At 37.2% G+C, this 18,254-nt stretch overlaps 1 protein-coding gene across 1 annotated transcript in view; it reads right to left on the bottom strand.

The window, feature by feature from the left end:
* The window catches only part of GABBR2 (gamma-aminobutyric acid type B receptor subunit 2), a 454,077-nt gene that overhangs the window by 209,492 nt on the left and 226,331 nt on the right, over nt 1–18,254 (bottom strand). The gene's annotated exons all lie outside the window — the stretch shown is intronic.

Below are 18,254 nucleotides of genomic sequence, written 5' to 3'. Positions count from 1 at the left end.
TGTTGTGATAGTCTAGTAGCCCAGCACTTCAAATATGTTCTAGGAACTATTATGCTCTTTCAGTGTTAAGGATTTTTCTCTAAAATTTTCATTTTATCAGAAATGGTTTCCTTAAAGAATAACTCCAATTGTAGCTTGAGATGAACCATCTTTAGTTTCAAATTTATCTACAGAAGCAATGGTAGGAAAAACAAGTATTCTTCAAATGCAAACCCTCTCATTGGAGTTTTATTTTTAAATTTTCTGTACATCAAATGCTGCAAACTTTCTCCTAATTCTCTTCTTCCCAACAGGTATTAGTTACACTAAAATTGTCCTTTTTGTTTCTATGCGAATTAGGTAAAATCATGATTGTTTGGGCACTGTATGCAGTCAAACAAATTTGGTATATCTCAGCATGATGCTTATCAGGGAGATATGTTAGGGTTCCATAATTTTAGCCTTCCCTGTAATGAACTAAGGATGCTGTTGTAGGAAGACCTTCCCAATTTGCATTTTGTTTCCTTCTTATCTCTTTTACCTGATGATGTAAACAGAAAATCAACTGAACAAAAATACTGTTGCTCAACATTTGAAATAAACAACAGATTTCCTCAGAGCAAAGTACATTCAACAGAGCTACAGTCTTGTGTTAGCTCTCCTTTTCCCATTTAACCCACAAACACTGCAAAACTTCAGCAAGCATCAGATCCAGAAAAAGCTCTCACGTTTTGCCAAACCTGGCTGTTCATTTCAGTGTGCAGCAAACAGGAATTTTTCACTCAGACACACTGCATGAAACACCACTCATTGAAAAGGAAGATCATGCAGATAGCAGTTATAAGAATATGCTCTCAGTAAGAAAATGCATTCAAATTCAAATGTGCTGGCTACACTTCAAACACGCTCCAACACAGAGCTCTGATTGCTGTGCCTGACCTTCACACAGAGCCCTCTCACCACGCAGCAGCTACTGTTAGAGGCCATCACAGGGTCTGTCTTCAGATAAAGTGGGAATTGGTGCCTGCTCTGGAGCAGGCTTGGCTCAAGTGCTGCAGTACCCTGGGTCACACAAACCAGCCCAAGCCCACTGCTCCTGGGTTACTCCAGCTCTACACCAAGAAAGAGCCCTATGAGTGGCAGGGCAGAAGTTACTCTCAACTCCCAGTTCCCATCAGAGCTCAGTTTGCTGCCCAGCATGGTGGGTTAGCTGGTATTACAGAATCAAAAAGGAAACAGCAAGACAAAATGGGGGACAGCTGAAAAGCAGCCCTGAAATAAGAGCATGACACCATTTTTTAGGATGAATCATCTTTTCTTCTACCATATCGTGGACGGCTAATCTGAAGAGAGTTATGACCGCTTCTGCTAAAGTGAAGAGCACCATCTGGTTTTCATTTTTCTTGTTTTCACCTTTTTTAGCAGGATGGGGATATATGGCCTTCAAAAATTGGTGGCTTGCAAATGATGTCATCTTTAAACTTCACTTAACCTTTTTCTACAGTGAAATCAGGTCAGGTTTTTTCAAACAGATCATGAAAACAGTGTTTGTCAACAACTTCCTAGATGCAGCATTCAATGTTTTTTCAGCTTTTCTACATAACTGGTAGGAACAAGCTTCCACCCTTCTCCTGTTGCCTTATAACCCCTGATAACCTCTTCTGTGGTTTGGAGAGATTTTACAAGTGGTTTCCACTTCATCCACACTTAAAAAAAAAAACCCAAAGCAAATATCCAGTTTCCTTATGCAGGCATATGCAGAACTTTAAAATGTGAAAAAAAATTCTAGTTTTGGGGAGAATTTTGAAACATCCAACTTTTAAAGAAATATTTCATATTTTTAGTGTTAAAAGCCTGCCATCAGTGAGTACAAATGCATGCTAATTACTGTGTATTTTAGAAGCACTATACAGCAAATATGAGAATCACTTGAAAGTCTTGCCTTTTTAAATATTATAGACCAACAAACTGGAAATACTCTGTAAAGGCATCCTTGTTATCTGCAAAGAGACTGCACCAAGGAAGGCTGGGAAAGGGGCCAGCCGTACTCACCTGCATCAGTACCACCCTCCTGCAGTTAATTACAAGATTAAGGTGGAAACAACATGCAGGTTTCAGGAATGTGGAAATTAGGACAGGAAAATAGCCAGTGTTTACCACATGGTAAGGTAGATCTGAACAAACTAATCTTCAAACTAAAGGCAAAGACGGAAAATAGTGAGAAAGAAAGGAAAAACTGCCCCATCTGTCTGGAGTAAGCTCTGGAAAAACTTACATTGAGAAAGCTCCTATCACACAGAAACACTGCCACTACAGAAAGATGTGAATTAATGAAGGAAAATTCAGAAAGCCACAACACAAAAGCATCTTTTGCCAACATCATACATGTCAAATACTATTTCCTCTCTCAGATCACAGTATTTAAATCAATGGCCTGCTCACTGCCACATAACTTCTTAACATATGCATTGGTGGAGGAATTTAAATCAAATTAAGTACATAGGGATTAATTTCCTGGAGAGGATTAAGACCTTGCCAACTATACGGAACGGCTGAATAACAAGTAAAAGGAGATATTGTCACAAATGTTTGAAGGAGGCAATCGACAGACAAAAAAGCTTTTTCATTTAGGACCTGCAAAGGTAAAGAAGAACTGTAGTGGGAGTTGCAGATTAAATCATAGCACAAAGGCTATGAGGGAGAACTATATTTTTAATAAAGATTTTCAAGTTTGGTCATGACCAGCAGGATGTTTTTTACAACTACAGACATGAGAACAAGAGATAGTGCCATCTTGGAGTGGAGGAGAAATTGTAGAGAAGTAGCAAGGTGAATATCCTGGGAGGGGGATGGCTTCAAGGCTGTGCACCACAGCATCTGCAGAGCCAAGCATCCACATTTGATAAGTACAACCAGTGTCTAAGTCAGGCAGTGATGTCTGATTTCTGAATGTATTTATTTTGGCTGCCACTGAACAAAAGGTAAAGGGACATGAACCTAAAGTTGCATTTTCCTAAAAGATTGTGGTTTTTCAAAGTAAGTTTTCTCATTGTTATAAGTGAAATAACATTGAAACAACAAATAAATCTTATGAATGTAATAGTGCCTAAATATCATTATCATGATGAAATAATTTTTTTTTTTAAATTTCAAAAATAATAATAATACTTTGACAGAGAAAGATAGCCATCCCTCTTTTCCTTTCTTAAAAATCTTATTCAAACACAAAGGAATTGCTGTGTTTCAGAATTTTTTTCACTTGTTCCCTTTCTTATATGAGATTGGCTGCTGAATGAGATTATACTAGGAACACACAGGGCATTTGGAGCAAGTTCTTTCTTGGCTTCTCTCACCTATGGACTGCCAGGAGCTGCCAAGCTTTGTGGAAATGCAGTTGGTATGAAAGACACAGGAGAAAATAAGGCTGCTGTGGTGCACTGGGACTGCATCACACACAGCTGCATTTTGTGACTAACTGAGAGGAGTCCAAGGTTTGCAGACCTCAAAGAACAAAGCCAACCTAAAATCAAAACACTAACTTCATTTTTACTATCTCCATTTGAATTCAGGATATTCAATGAGTCTGATATAACTTAAGATCATAAAATACAAGCAGTCTGCAGAAGCCTTAGCACGTTATATTTTGTAGGTAGCACTGCCTCGCCTGTCACTCAGAGAAGTGAAAAGCATGTCACAGACTAGATTTTCAGCCATGACAAGCCCCTAGGCGATGGCATGCCTTTGTTGAAAACCCTAAGCCTGACATGCCTTTAATTTCACTGAGATGCACATTAAAACTTGTATAATATTCACATTTTGTATAACAAAGTTTAGTCTCTCTCCCAGCTAACATTTGCATTACTAAACATTAACTCTATAAGGGAAATGTTTCTCTGCAAAACAAGGAACGCACTCTTTAAAGACTTGATTCAATACAGCCCTTCACCAGCCCATTTGGAATATTCATTCCTAATATTCAGTGTGTTTTTAATCACCTTGCTTAATCAGAGCTTAACAGACAGACCAGTATGAGCAGTTTGAAAGCCTCAGGAAAAATAATTTTCAGAAAGAAAATATGAAAGACAGCTATTCTGCACCTGATATTTTAAAGTATAAGTAGAGAAAGTATATTCGCAATTTTTAAACATTTGGCTTCACTTTACATTTTCCTTCAACTTACAGCAGAGAGATATGCAGTTTGATATTTGTAAGTGGGCAACAATTAAGATATTCCAGGTTTATTTTCTAATTATTATGGAATTCTTTTTAATATCATTTTTTTATCACTCATCACTAGGTGAGCCTTTGACCGGCTTACCAATTGATCAAAATCCTTATCTAAAACACACTATAAATGTATAAGATGCATAGCATAATTATCAGGATATACATAAATTTTGTCATCCACTTTTCTTAATACTTCATAGATGTAGTTCAATCAGAAACACAATAAAATCAATATTCTCGGTGCTTAGCTGCATTTTTAGTTGCCTGAACATTTTAACAGCTGACATTTACTCACTGGTGCAACACAAAAATCCAGAAAACTAAAGTGCCCAGATCTTAAAAGCCCCAAATGCCCAAACGTAGAACACAAACATGAAAAGAAATAATTGGCAAGGTAGTTACATTTTCCTTCCTTCCTTCCATCCATGTACATGCTGTTTGCAGGAATAGCTACAGAAATTCATGAGCCCAATGAGTCAGATGCCACTACTTAGGTTTTAAGGGAAAGTACACTTAATATTCATGATTCATAACAACTACTTATCCAAAAGTTTTCTGAACCACATCTACAGGGATTTCTGTTCCCTCTGTCACAGCTTCTTCCTTAGCCCAGGAGCAGCTGAGATGCTTTTTAGAAGTGCTCTGGAGCAGGATTCCTCCCCTCTCTCACAGGCTAAGGGTTGACTCAAATTGGGGAAACGGCCCCTGCTGTGTCCTTTGGGACTTAACAGCTGTGCTATGGAAAACAGACTGAAAGCAGAGAGAAAGCCTGCTTTTCTGTACACTGTTTAGGAAATAACCACTAAAAGATGTCTTTCTTCCCATAAGCTTTCCCCTTACTTTTTGCAAGAGGGAGAAATTGACACTAACACGCATAGGTCTGGAATATTAGGCTGAAAGCTGAGCATTGAATCTTTTCTAGAATACTAATTGTGGCTCTTTGGCCTCTATAATATAATTTGAATCTTCAAAATGGAAGCTAGCAGAAAATACCATCTAGATGCAAAGAGATCCAAATTTCCAGAGTGCCACAGTCTTTGCATTTAAAGAGTAGGCTATAGAATAAATCTCATTAAAATTAATAGCTTTAAAATCACACACAAAAAATCACGAATCAATTAACAATTCCAGAATTTACAATGGAAAGGTCCTTGCAAAGCATTTGTGACGCTGCTGAGGTCTACTCACAGCAATCAGTGTGTGACCCAGTGTTTAATGCTGTGTGGGTTTGTTGTGCACTCATCCAAAGGGACCTGCAAACAATTATCCTTTAGCTGTATGTGTAGCTTGACTGATTTATTTCTAGATGGAATTTAACTGATGTATGCGTTCTTACCTCAGGCAATTTATACTTTTAATCCCCGATCAAATTTTGTAGTGTCATAATTGCTTTTCTTATGTGTTTGCCTTGCTCCTATATCAATGGAACAGTCGTAATGGAGAAAAAATTGTGTAGCCTGACACTGAGAAAAGATTGTAATCTAAAAAAAAAAGGAAATTAAGTGACAAGCCCGATATTTTGTGTTTCAAATGCCAATCTTCAGTGTCATTCATAACGAAAGCACCAATAATAAAATTTATGAGATTTAACTATGATTTTAGAAAACTTGGTGTTAAGAATATCTAACAGAAAATGTCTCTCTTGGACAAGCTCACATGCTTCTCTGGTCTGAAGCAAACATCTGAGTTCAGCAGAACAAGAACCTCCAGGCTACAGAAGTTTACCTCTGTCTCACAGAATTCACGTTCAGCTGAGGCACGCACTTCTGACCACTGGAACTTCCTCTCCCCTCTGTACCTCCTGAAGAACATTTTAACCAAAGCAGCTCAACATAAGCTGTAGCCCCACCACGCCTGGTTGTCACCAGGCAAATGCAGCAACACCTCAGTGTATCAGAAAGCAAATCAAACAGCAGCATGCAGGACAAGGAAGCCATCTGAGGGAAGATCTTCAGTGCTTGAGACTCCACAAAAAAAAATCAACAAGCTACTTCCTTCACTGCATTGAGCAGGACCCTGTCCTTCACTGTGGGTGGCTAGGGGAGGGAGGGAAAATTGCCAGGCTCTGCTGCTGTCTCTCACCGTGGGACAGTATTCTTTGCAGTCCCTAGGTGTGGCTTTTAGCTCTGGCTACTCTGCAGCACTCATAATGATGGCTGCTTATGCAAAACTTCATCCTAACTACATGGTCAAAAACGAGTGAACGGCTGTCTAATTCAGCAGCCAGGATGAATGAGGCAGAACTGAAATTGCACAGGCAGAAGAATTTCACCAGAAGTTTTTGAGGCACAATTTATGAGGTAGAAAAAGTGTAGAATTTCAAACTATAAAATAGTACCTTGATTTTTCAAAGAGTTTCAGTTCAAATCTTGGCTCTTATAAAGCTAATTTATGCAGACAAACCTCCTATGCCAATCCATCACAGATGGAAAACCATGCTGATTTTTAAATATGCTATTGTGGAACCACTCTTCCCTCAAATAATTCTCTATAATCTCGTGATTTGTGTTGAGTTGCTCTTGAAAGTTCCTCAGTTTTTCAGTATTACAGTCATATTTCCATGTCACCAAGTAGCTCATAGAGTATCCTCTGCAGCGATGATGAAACATCAGCCCTGGACAGCTTTATTTATACAATCTATGATACTGTTTGACAGTGAATTCACTCTTTGTATTCAAATTATATTGTTTTGGTTAGAGTTGGGTTGTTTTAATCTAATTACCAATTATAATACCTACTGATATTAAATAAGTGGCACTGCACAGAGACTCTGCAGGTTATGCTCAGGATAAAGGGTCACTCAGCCAAAAACGTTTGATGATACGTGAGAGACCTGGGTACAGCTCTCCTTCTCTTAGCGACATACACGAGAGTTAACATCAAAGCAGTTCAAGAAGTTCTTGGATGAAAGGCAGAAAGATTTTTTAGGAGAGACAATAAGGTTTAATGAAGCTTTGGCTAGATGTTGGAGGCTGATATTTAAAAATATAGATGCTGTTAAAAGTAACAACAGCAGAGTGATGTGTGAACTTCTTTATAGACCATGTTCTAGAAGGATAATCTGATTTCTGACAGGTTAGTAGGAGGCATGGTTATAAGTTTTGGTACATCTGAGGTCAATATGAATTACAAAACTGGAAAAATTACTGTCACACTGAAAGGTTCCACAAGTGAAGCACAACAGGTCACAGACTTGATTAATACGATTCATAAAAAAATGAGAGAAGAATCTGATTCCTGTCCAGTGCTTTGGGTCCACATGTCAACAACCTCAGCTGTCACTAAGGACCAGATATAAAGTGGGTGATAATGTAGAAATCAGAATCCTAGGACTATTTTTCTAAAACGTGTAAAATAGAATTACCTACAAATTGTTCAAATGAGGTGGCTGGTTGGGGATAAAAAAATCCCAACAAACTAAAAGGCAGCCTACATTAGTTTTCCAAGTGCTGCCTTTGGTCTCATCCTGCTTTGTCATGGCAGGACTGAAGCTGGGATGCAGCCCAAGTGGAGAATGTTGTCCTGTACTGAAGAGGCTCCATCAAGGGCCCTGCTGCACTTTCTGCTTCATCACCTTCCAAACGTTTATGCTAAGAAGTCCAAGGAGGAAATCCTACCATGCCATTTACTCTACTGAAGATCTCTTTTGTTTTATGAAATCCTAAAAAATAACTATCTTTATGTGGCTCTAGCAGAGGCTAGAATATGCCAAACTCATCCTCAGCAGCAGATGAGAAAACCTACGAGAACATGGAGGGGAGAAGAGCAGAAAGTAGCAAATACAGAAGTTCTAAAAGCTGACTCCAAAAATAATAGAAAACTGCTTGAAAATGTACTGTGCATTTAGCTGCAATAAATGCCATTGTAATACTTTAACTTTCCTGTGTTTCACTAAAATGCTTGCAGGCTCCAAGAATCCTATTTGCAACTGGAGCACCCTTCCAAGGAAGAAAACTAGTTCACAGAAATCATGACTGCCAGAAAAGACGAGCAGTGATGTATGAAAATATAATCCACTGAACATCAGACCTGACAACCTCAGAGCATTTCCAGGCTAAGTCAGCTAATAACAGCACTCTCAACACTGCTGCAGGTGGATTCACACTCAGCAGAATTCTATATTCAAGTTAAGAAATATTTTTGCCTAGAGCTGCTGTAAAGATGAACAACAGTGGAGAATATGTTAATTTGTGAACCTAAAAACTCAGAGGTTCTGCAGTGTGAACAGAGAATTAAAATAAATACAGTTTTAAAAGTTAAGAGTTTTTTTACTGGCCTTAAAGTAAAAATGTCACATTGCAAAATATTCCCCAATGGAAAATTTTGCTTTTAGGTACATACAAAAATTCCCATCATACTAAATTCTAATTCTTGTAACATCAAGTGGGTCACTATCACTGAAGACAAAAAAAGGCTCATTTTAAAAAAAGCTTTTTAAAATTGTGATGGGGTAGCCTAGATGAAAGCAGAACATAAATTAAAGTTTGCCAAGCGACTATTCAACAATGGAGAGAAGTACAATTAACCTAAATCAATAGATCTTTGTAAATGGGGTACAAAAACTGTCATAGAAAATGTATGCATTGTATTTATTTTCTTAGAGTATCCAAAATAGTGCTGTAGAGGATAAATAGAAGCAGGTTAGAACTAATTTTATACTTCAGAATGTATTTACTAAATGAACCTGCTTTCAGATCTAAGCACATTTAGAATTGTATTTATAATTTATGAGCTTTACTCAGTCTCTAAATGCTCAAGAAAAGCAGATGTTGAGAAGATTTTGGAGTAGTATGATGAAAACTCTTCAAAAGATGGTAGAAAACACATTCTTGAGATTTCAACAAACTGGCTTATGAATATTCTTCCTATTGCTTCAGCCTTCAGAATATTATTTGTATGCTTCAAGGTTTTTCATTTATCTTTTTTCCATGTTTCATTTTCCCAGCCATCTGATAACCAATGAAGAATTACACTGTTGATCCGAAAGAATATAAACAATGAGCACAATTGATCGCCAAAACATTCAATGTTTACATGATCTGTACTTAAAGTCACAGGCTCTTATAGTCATCGCTAGACATTATTTTTAAATTGCTAAACTCCACCCCATTATTTTAATCACTCACATTTATTTGACATCTGAGCTGTGTAATTCCATATAGTACACTCAACACATTCTCCAAATGCACTTGAACAAGCTCTTGAGCCTAATCATTCATTACTAACTTGCAGCAATACACCTGATCAGCACTCTTAAAATACCTCCACTAATTCCAGACAGCATCTCAAAAGAAGTTTCTCCTACATTTTCTGTGAGCAAAAAGGATTTTATATTAGGGATTTGAGTTATATTTTCAAATTGTTTATTAGAGCACTTTGTTAGGTAAGAACTGCCTCCTGCTCACAATGAAGCTAAAAGGGATTTGTCCCTGATTGAAACAAGAAGAGGCTCAAACAACAAAATCTTATTATATTTTCCCTTTACAGTGAAGTAATAATAAAATGAAAGTCTACTTAGAGAAGGGAGAACAGTAATACTAAAATTTTGCATCTTTATGGCATTTATTGTCCCAGAGGAGTCCTGGTGAAAACCTAGTAAATAATAACTTCCTCATCCATCTGAAACCTCAGTGAGAGTTTTAGGTACACAGAACAGAATTACCAGAGCTGGAACAATCCCAAGGCAGCAGGGCTAACATCTGTTCCTGTGGAAAATAAAAGAAGAACTGCAATTCCCTCAAGCACTCAGGAATTCAGTTTTATACTGTTTCTAAAATATGTTAACTCTAAAATAATAGCGTTCTTTAACTCTAGAATCAGAAGAGCATTCACATCCCAAATATTAAGCTAAACCAGGTACTTCTCTAGAGCTCTCTCCTAGGAGTGAAGGGATATAAATCAGATGTAGCCCTGAGGAAGGAGTTTACAGACTGAGGCTGATGCAGGATACCTAATCTTGCTGCTCTGACCACTGTGCCCACTGAGAGAATATGCTGCACTTCAAGGCTCTGTTTGGTGGTTTTCATCCCCAAACCACTGGGCACCTGAGGGCTTGGAAATATCCATATAAGACATCTTTGCTTGTAATTTCAAATGGAGACATATCAGACAGAAATGTTAATATCCCTTAATTTGCCATACACTTTTTTTACTTCTTAGGGACACCAAATGCAGGAACACTGAAAAACAATGTTGCCCTGGAATGCCCATAACCCTTTTTTTTTTTTTTTAAGCTTCACTGGATCATCTGCAAATACACACCTGGCAGTATGGTGGTTGAGCTGTGCCTGTACCAGCCTGCACCTGTACGAGTCACACACCACCTGCCAGGTAACCATAAAAGAGCCTAGCTGGCTCTTCAAGACCATCAAGCTGCATCTAGTACATACTTATATGGCCCAGCTACTAAACACGTGGTCCATGCACACCTGGCTTATCTGGACATAATTCTGTGGAACTGACATAATCTGTTGCAGACCTGCTCTTCAACAAAGACAGTAAAATCAATTTCAGGAAATGCATAGTCAGGTAAGATGTTCATTAAACTCTGAGCGCTAATAAACAAATCAGAACTAGAACAAGAGACACTAGAGACTGGAAACTCAGAACTGTTCAGTGATGCAGATGAGAAAAGAGCCTTCCAGGAAATCTTTTTCCTTCCCATTATGTTCTCCTAAGTACACATTCTCCTGCAGTCTTCCTTTCCAGAATCATTGTTCTTAAAAAAGCATGTGTGCGGGTTGGGGACATAGCTATGGATATAATTCCTCTCCAGGGCCTCTCCGCCCAGAACTCAGACCCTGCTGATACTTCATCTGTTCCCTCTGCACTCAAGTTATTTCTCTCTTGGGGAAGGAGCAGTCCTCCTTTACAGACATTACTTGAAAGGGGCTGGAAATAATTTTAACCTGTGCTATGTAATCACAGCTCTCAAGACAGCTGTTTGCTCGGCTGCTGTACTGACTGATACACTGTGTGCTACAACTGCTACCGAGAACTGCAACAGGTCCCAGCGCAGCTAAAGCACTTCAGACTTTCCCTTCTTCATCACACTCCACTTTCCTTCTGCATGTCCCTTTACAGCAATGTGTCAGTCCTTCCTAGGGCTGTTGTACTTGCCAGTCAGTGACAGAAATGGAGAAACTCCAAACAGAAATTTAGAAATTTGCAACACTGTCAACACCACATGCCTCTCACCACATTTTCATTTTGGATAATTATTGCCGGGGAGACTCTGTCAAAGCAGTTCTTACAGCATATATTGCAAACCCTGAATTGTTTTTATGGACTTGTACATGATGAAGAGAGGTGCTGATATTTTCTTGCTGATACAGGATCATCACCAGAGATCCACACTGATTTGATGTGTCATCTGCCACTGTTCACAAGATACTGACATGGTTTGAAGTCACAGTACAGGTGGATGGAGCTACTCCAGATTTTCTATAATTTTAGGAGATGACATTTCAATGGTACACTTGTTGCAAGGACATTTCTCCATAAGTGTCTGTAGAATTTTATCCTATCACCCTTTTTCAGTAGGCAGACAAGACTTTCATATAAAAAAATCCCAACTTGTTGCAGCAGGATACAGGGCTTTAACGCAGTGATGGAAGGCACATAACATTTTTCCTTCTTTTTTCTAATAGATGGTGAAGAGGTGGCAAAGGAATCTATCTAGCAGTACTTCTGACTAAGCAGAAGACAAAAGGCTATCTAATCATCAAGAAAAACAATGTCCTGTTTATTCAACAGACATCAGAACCTATAGTTCCATGTTGCCTGTCCAACTCATACATACTGCCCACTCTTACAGTATCTTGATATTTTCAAAGAGCCCTCTGTAAGGATTTCAGACAAACCCAAGTGGCAAAGGAATAAACTGTCTTGAAAAGTTGCATTAAAACTATCAATGCCCTCTCCCAGATTAACTGCTGATCTAGAGCAGGTCAGAGCTTTCATAGATTTAACTTTTTTCTTTAGTCTTTTCATCCTTCAAATTCAAGGAATACAGAAGAAAAACAAAACAAAAGAGAAAAAAAAAGCAATCCCAACATATAAGCAAAACGTTGATTAGAAACATGTAGCTAAAAAACAAATCACACTTCAGAAAAAACCCCAAGGTTGTGGTACTACAAAATGCACTTGCTTTCTTTAGAAGCTTGAAGAGAGCTATCCTGTGAAGTACAAACCTGCACCACCGCTCAGACAGTGCAATAGCCTTCCCTTGAGCTTTTTTTCTTTATTATTTGTAGGGACTTCCATGCTTTGTACAAAAAGCAGCAACAAAGCAACTTCTAGGGCATACTAAGCATTATGTTAAATACTGTCTAGATACAGACAAAATTAAATACAAAGCAGAGGAAGCTAAGAGATATCAGCCAGAAAATGTTTCACTAGCTTTTCTATAAATGTATGTTGTTCATTTATTTTCATCAAATATCCAGCTATTAAAATGACAGATGCTGCAGTAAGTGTTCTACAACTTCAGACAAAAGCCTTTTTTATTTGACACCTACTACAACTATTAAATCGTCAACTGCTGATTAGCTTGAGGGCTAATCTTTGAAATGTCACAGTTAATTTCAGATCTCATTTCTAAAAGTTAGTATTTCCTTTTGTATGCAGTTTTACACTGTTGGCAGATGAAAACATTTGCAATGAATTTTCCTAATGAGCAAACATTGTTTATGACCTTATGCAAACTTGCTGACGGCTTAGTTTAGCAGCTCTCTCTTTTGAGGAGTCTCCTAAATGAACTGGCCACAAAGACTGCAAAGCAGTTCACCAACCCACTGTACTGCTCTCACTTGCTCATGGGAGTTGGATAATTTACTGGAAGTCAGGAGGGAGTAATGAAGTAAGAGATTCACCATATTTATCTCTTCTGAGACAAATGGAGATTCAAGGTCTGAGAAAACCAGAAAGCTCTGTAGGGGATCTTGCACACATCCGGATCCCAAGAGCTTTTCTTTTTTGTGCTACACAAGAAATGCCCTAACAGGAATCAAGTTCTGAAAAATGGAAAGGCATTAAATTCAGAACAGGTCACACTCACAGGGTCAGGTGTAGGAAAAACCTGAGATTTGCCAAGAGTTGGTGCGGTTGTGAGTGTGTACATTTGTGTGCATACATTTATAGATTTCCCTCACTATGTGTTTTGCTAGCTTTTTGTATTCCCTCAAATCAGCCAATTATGGTTAATGTCCAACAAGAAATTTTCAAATGCTCAAAATTAAGTCGAATTTAATTGAACATTCAAAAGTATTTCTCAGTAACAGATGTCTTTATAGTGTTAAGTATTCCACTGCACACTAATCCTCTACCCCCCGCCCCTTTTATAGAATTAAATGTTCATTGAAACCTCTATTCTATATTAACAAGAAATTGTTTGATTGAAATTTCTGCCCTCCCCACAATACTTTTACTATACACCCTACCTCAGCCATGCCAACAAAGAGAATTTAACTGCAGGTATAAATAGCTCTTGAGGAATAATTCAGAACCATTCAAGCAAAATTAGCCCCACTGATCAATGCTATGAACAGAAATATTTGTTATACTCCCATATTAAAGATAAATTAATCCTGCTGAGGTCCATGCTAATTTTATCCGATTCTCTGCCAAAGACCGACACATTTTTTTAATTTAAGCATCTTGGGTACATTATTTTTCCAGGATGACATGAAATAAATACTTTCTCCTGTTCCTATTCCATTGCTAACGCATCCTGTATTCCTGTACAGCACACTGGCTTCTGAAGCCTGGAAATTGGAGGCAAGCTGCTAAGATAAATCTTCAGAAATAATCAGCATCAAAATACAAAGCAAACTTCATATAAATAAGCATTTTTCCAGTTATGAAATGTGACTAGATTCATTCAAATGCAGGATGCCGGGGACAGACTTGAAAGCTATTTCATGGCTGTGGTTTCAATTGTGCAGCAGCTACTGTGATGGAATTTTATCCTACTGTGCTAGTCTCTGGCTGACATAAAAGGAAAAGACAACACCGAATTTAATTTTCTCACTCCTCCACTGCAATTCTTTTTCCATTACACAGAAATAATAGAAGGTCATAAGGATGAGAAATAAATTAACAATTTTGAAACTTGATTTACAGTAACAGATAATAGCAATAAATGCAAGAAGCAGAACACCCTGCTGAAACAGTTCAGGCACAAATCAGCAAGAATGGTAACATTCATGACTTCACATCAGTGACAAAGGTTTAGCAAATAAAAAAATTACAGAAAAACATTTTTTAAAAATAGTGTCATGTTTTGAATAAAAAAGGAATGAAAAAAAACCTCTGACATGCACTGCATTTTTCCCAATATTTGGCTCCCCCATGGAACCAGAAGAAACTTCTAATATCCTGAGAACAAATGTGATATGTAGTAGGGCAGCCTTGCAGTGTCTAAAGGAAATCAACAAGAAAACTGCCGAGTGACTATTTACAAGGGGATGTAGTGATGGGATAACGGTAAATGGATTCCAACAGAAAGAGGACAGATTTAAATTAGATATTAGGAAGAAATTCTTTATTGTGAAGGTGCTGAGAAACTGGAACAGGTTGCCCAAAGAAATCATGGATGTCCCATCCCTCAAAGTGTTCAAGGCCAGGTCGGATGGGGCTCTGAGAGAGGTTGGAACTAGGTGGCCTTTAAGGTCCCTTCCAACATAAACCATTCTATGACATCTTTCCAAGTATAACCAACATTTTTTTGCTAACAAATATAAATATTGCTGCAATTGTAAGTTACTGTGTAGTTGTCCATAGTCTCTACAAAGAGAAGAAAAAAGGGAAAAACAAACTAAAACAAAATCCATTTATTCTCTAGACAGATTTTGATTTGGTATACAATAAATATGATTTGGTATCCTGAGAAGACAGCACTAATTCTTCTCTAATTATAAAGCCTCCAAGCTATATTATGGTAGCATTTTACAAAATAAAGTTTGAATTTTCTTCTTTTTTTTTTTTTTAATTATCCTTTAGACAAACCCTCTTGCTTTAGGAGAATAATCCTGGCTCTGTGGAAAATTCTCCTCAGCTTTCACACATACATGATGAACATGTTATAGGTGAAATGCTAAAAAAAGCTATAGAATTGAAATGCATATATATACATTTCCCAGACATATATTTTTTCCCATCACTTTATCACTCTGTACTGATTCAAAGCAGTAACAGTTCAGCAGAGACTTCAGCTGATCCTGCAAATCTAAATTACTTCCAGTGCCTCTACCAACTACATCAGGGAACTCCTCAGACCTCTAAACTGTCTCAAAAAAAACCCCGTGTAAACACCTCTTTTCTTCCATTTTCTAACACTCAAGTTATCAGAAAGAATGTGTAGTATTTGAGAAGAGGATAATATTTAGCAAGGAGACAGGACCTGGCACTTTATAAATCACAAGGGTAGTGTTGCACTCAGTTTCTAAAAATGTCTCTATCTGGATTAAGAAAAGTGGGAACAAAAAGTTCAGAATCCTTTATTTTTTTTTAGTTTTAGCAACTTTTTCATTTATAACCAATCAAGTGCTCTGATAACTAAGGAAATTAGAAAAATGCACACCACAAAAGCCAAGCCAGCCCCAAATCAGAAGCACTCCTGAAGGCTGGTCATTGCAGAGGGGCCATTCTAGCCATGAAATGCCTCATTCAATTGGAAAATGGCCAACACCAGTGAATCTGAATGTCCTCCAGAATTAGGACATTCAGATTAACAAAACTGTAGGAAGATCCCTGCAGGTCTTTTGTTTTGCATTTCTCATCACAAAATCATATTCCACCTGTAAAACAGTATCCAGTTTATCTTTTAAAAAGTGTAGCAGATAGCTGTATTACTCTTTTCTGATGAAACACCAAATTTATGTTTTCCTGCTCTGTATTCAGAATACACAAGAAATTTATATGGTAATCAACATGATTACAAGTCTGATAAGTATGAAGGCAAAATAACAGAAGAAATCAATTTGCTAAGAAAAAAAATCCAGAAAGAGAACAGAACCCTCAGGAATATTTAAGGAATATCTATAATTTCCCTTTCACTAGATTTCTGACAGCAGAATTAGAATAAATAACATTTTGTACTGAGTTTATGATGCATAAAAATAGGATTTGTCATGTCATCTCTGGGAAATAGCCTTATCTATTTTCTAAATGCTGTCTCCTTGAAAATTTTTAAAATTTTAAAAAATTAAAAAACCCCAGAAAGTTGAAAGAATTATATTTCATATAATTAGGAACCAGAACACTTCATCCTAAGTCTTTTCCAAATTGTTTAAAAAATTCCACAACCCCCTCCCCACTCAATGGTGTTGTCTTCTATAAATAACTTCAAAGAAAATGAAAACTGGGTAAAGGGATTTATTATTTATGACATGACAGTGTTTCTGATATCATATTCACCGAAAGCATAGAGAAAGCTACTTAGTAGATTTTCCAGTTTTAGATTCTTGTCTACAGCTTCTTGTTTATCTTTTCTAATCTAACAAATAACAACACAGTTTATTATTGGATGAGTCTTTGAATATGGATAAGATTTAGCCTCCCTTTTGTTTCTTCTTTTTTTTTTTTCCCAAAATTCACTTTATATTTGGCACAGATAATCTTGAATAAAGGAATGTCCTTTTCCTGTTTAGAAAAAGTTTTTAAAAATAGACTGTAAAACAATTTTTATTAAAAGAAATATTCTGGGAAAAAAATAAATTAGATTTAGCACTCCAAGACTTAAAAATCATATTCCAGTGAAAGTTTAAAATTAGGTTACAAATGACAGCAATTTATTAGGCTGAAGAATAAAAAGCTTTAAAGTATTTCTGGTAAAAATCAATCTGCTCCTTCAGCTTCAACTTTCTGAACACTACAATGCAAAATAATGAATATTCGTCTAAAACTCTTTTTTCTTCATGCTGTCTGGAAAAGCCTGAGCATTGTGTGTTGTAATTATGCCCTAAGAAAGCATAGTTGCTATAGACTTTCTTCTCTCCATATCTCTCTCACTAAAATGTTTTTGTGGATTACAGGTACAGGAAGCATGATCCTTGCAATTACCAGATTTGGGCTTTGTGTTGTCATTATAATTTGGTTGAACAATGATAAAGAGAAATATGTTACCAAGCACCTCAGACAAGTACTAAATACAGTGAATAATCGTGCAGTAATTTCTCTGAAAACCATTATACATGAGACAATAAAGTAAGTAAACATAGCTGAATGTGGCTGTTGAAGCTTTGATTCATTCCCTCCCTAAAGGGACGCTTGTGAGATTTTGCTGGTGTCTCTGAAACTAGTAAAAAAGAGCTTTCTTTCAATTTTAGATTTTTTGGGTTTGATTTTGTTGGGTTTTGTTGTTGTTGTTGTTGGAGAGGAAGCAGTGAAGAGTAATTAGGCAATGCTAATGAAAACTATCAATTTCACCATAACTGTCTGCAAAACCAAACAGAAGGCAAAAAGGATAAGAAAAAATCAAGCCAAAAACAAACCAAAAAGGAACTACAGAGCAATATTCAATGTCAAGCCTATTGATAGATATCGTACATGGAATAATGCAGGGCAAATATAACTGAGTCCCTGCAGAGTCTGGTTCATAGCTGCTACTGTCGGAAAGCTTCATCAAAGATCCAGTCCTACTCTGGATACAATGGAATAACAAATTCTTTTGCTGAAACTTTCAGTCTAATTCAGTGTAAAAAGAAAGCAAAATTCATATTGTGCAAGCAACTAGATACAAGTATTTTCTTACCATATGGTTGGTTCTTAGAAATTTTGAATTAGTTTCAATTTTGTGTACCACATCACAGAAAGCTTTTTCAGCAATTAACAAGGACACCAAAAGGTTGAGCCTTTACACTTTGTTGATGTATTTGTGCAGGCATTTCCTCCTTGAACAAGTTTCTGACACGTATGACAACCTTAGTTCTGGTACTTCAATGCGTTTAGATGTTAACTGATATCCAAGGCAGTTTGTTCTAATATGGAGACAGGATTTCACCAGCTCCCTCCAACCTTCTCCATGCTTTTGGTGCAAGGAGATGCCC

The sequence above is a fragment of the Ammospiza caudacuta genome, chromosome 1, assembly GCF_027887145.1.
Source record: "Ammospiza caudacuta isolate bAmmCau1 chromosome 1, bAmmCau1.pri, whole genome shotgun sequence".
In the NCBI taxonomy this organism is placed as follows: Eukaryota; Metazoa; Chordata; class Aves; order Passeriformes; family Passerellidae; genus Ammospiza; species Ammospiza caudacuta.
Note: the sequence above shows the minus strand (reverse complement) of the source record. Positions and strands in the feature narration are given on the sequence as shown.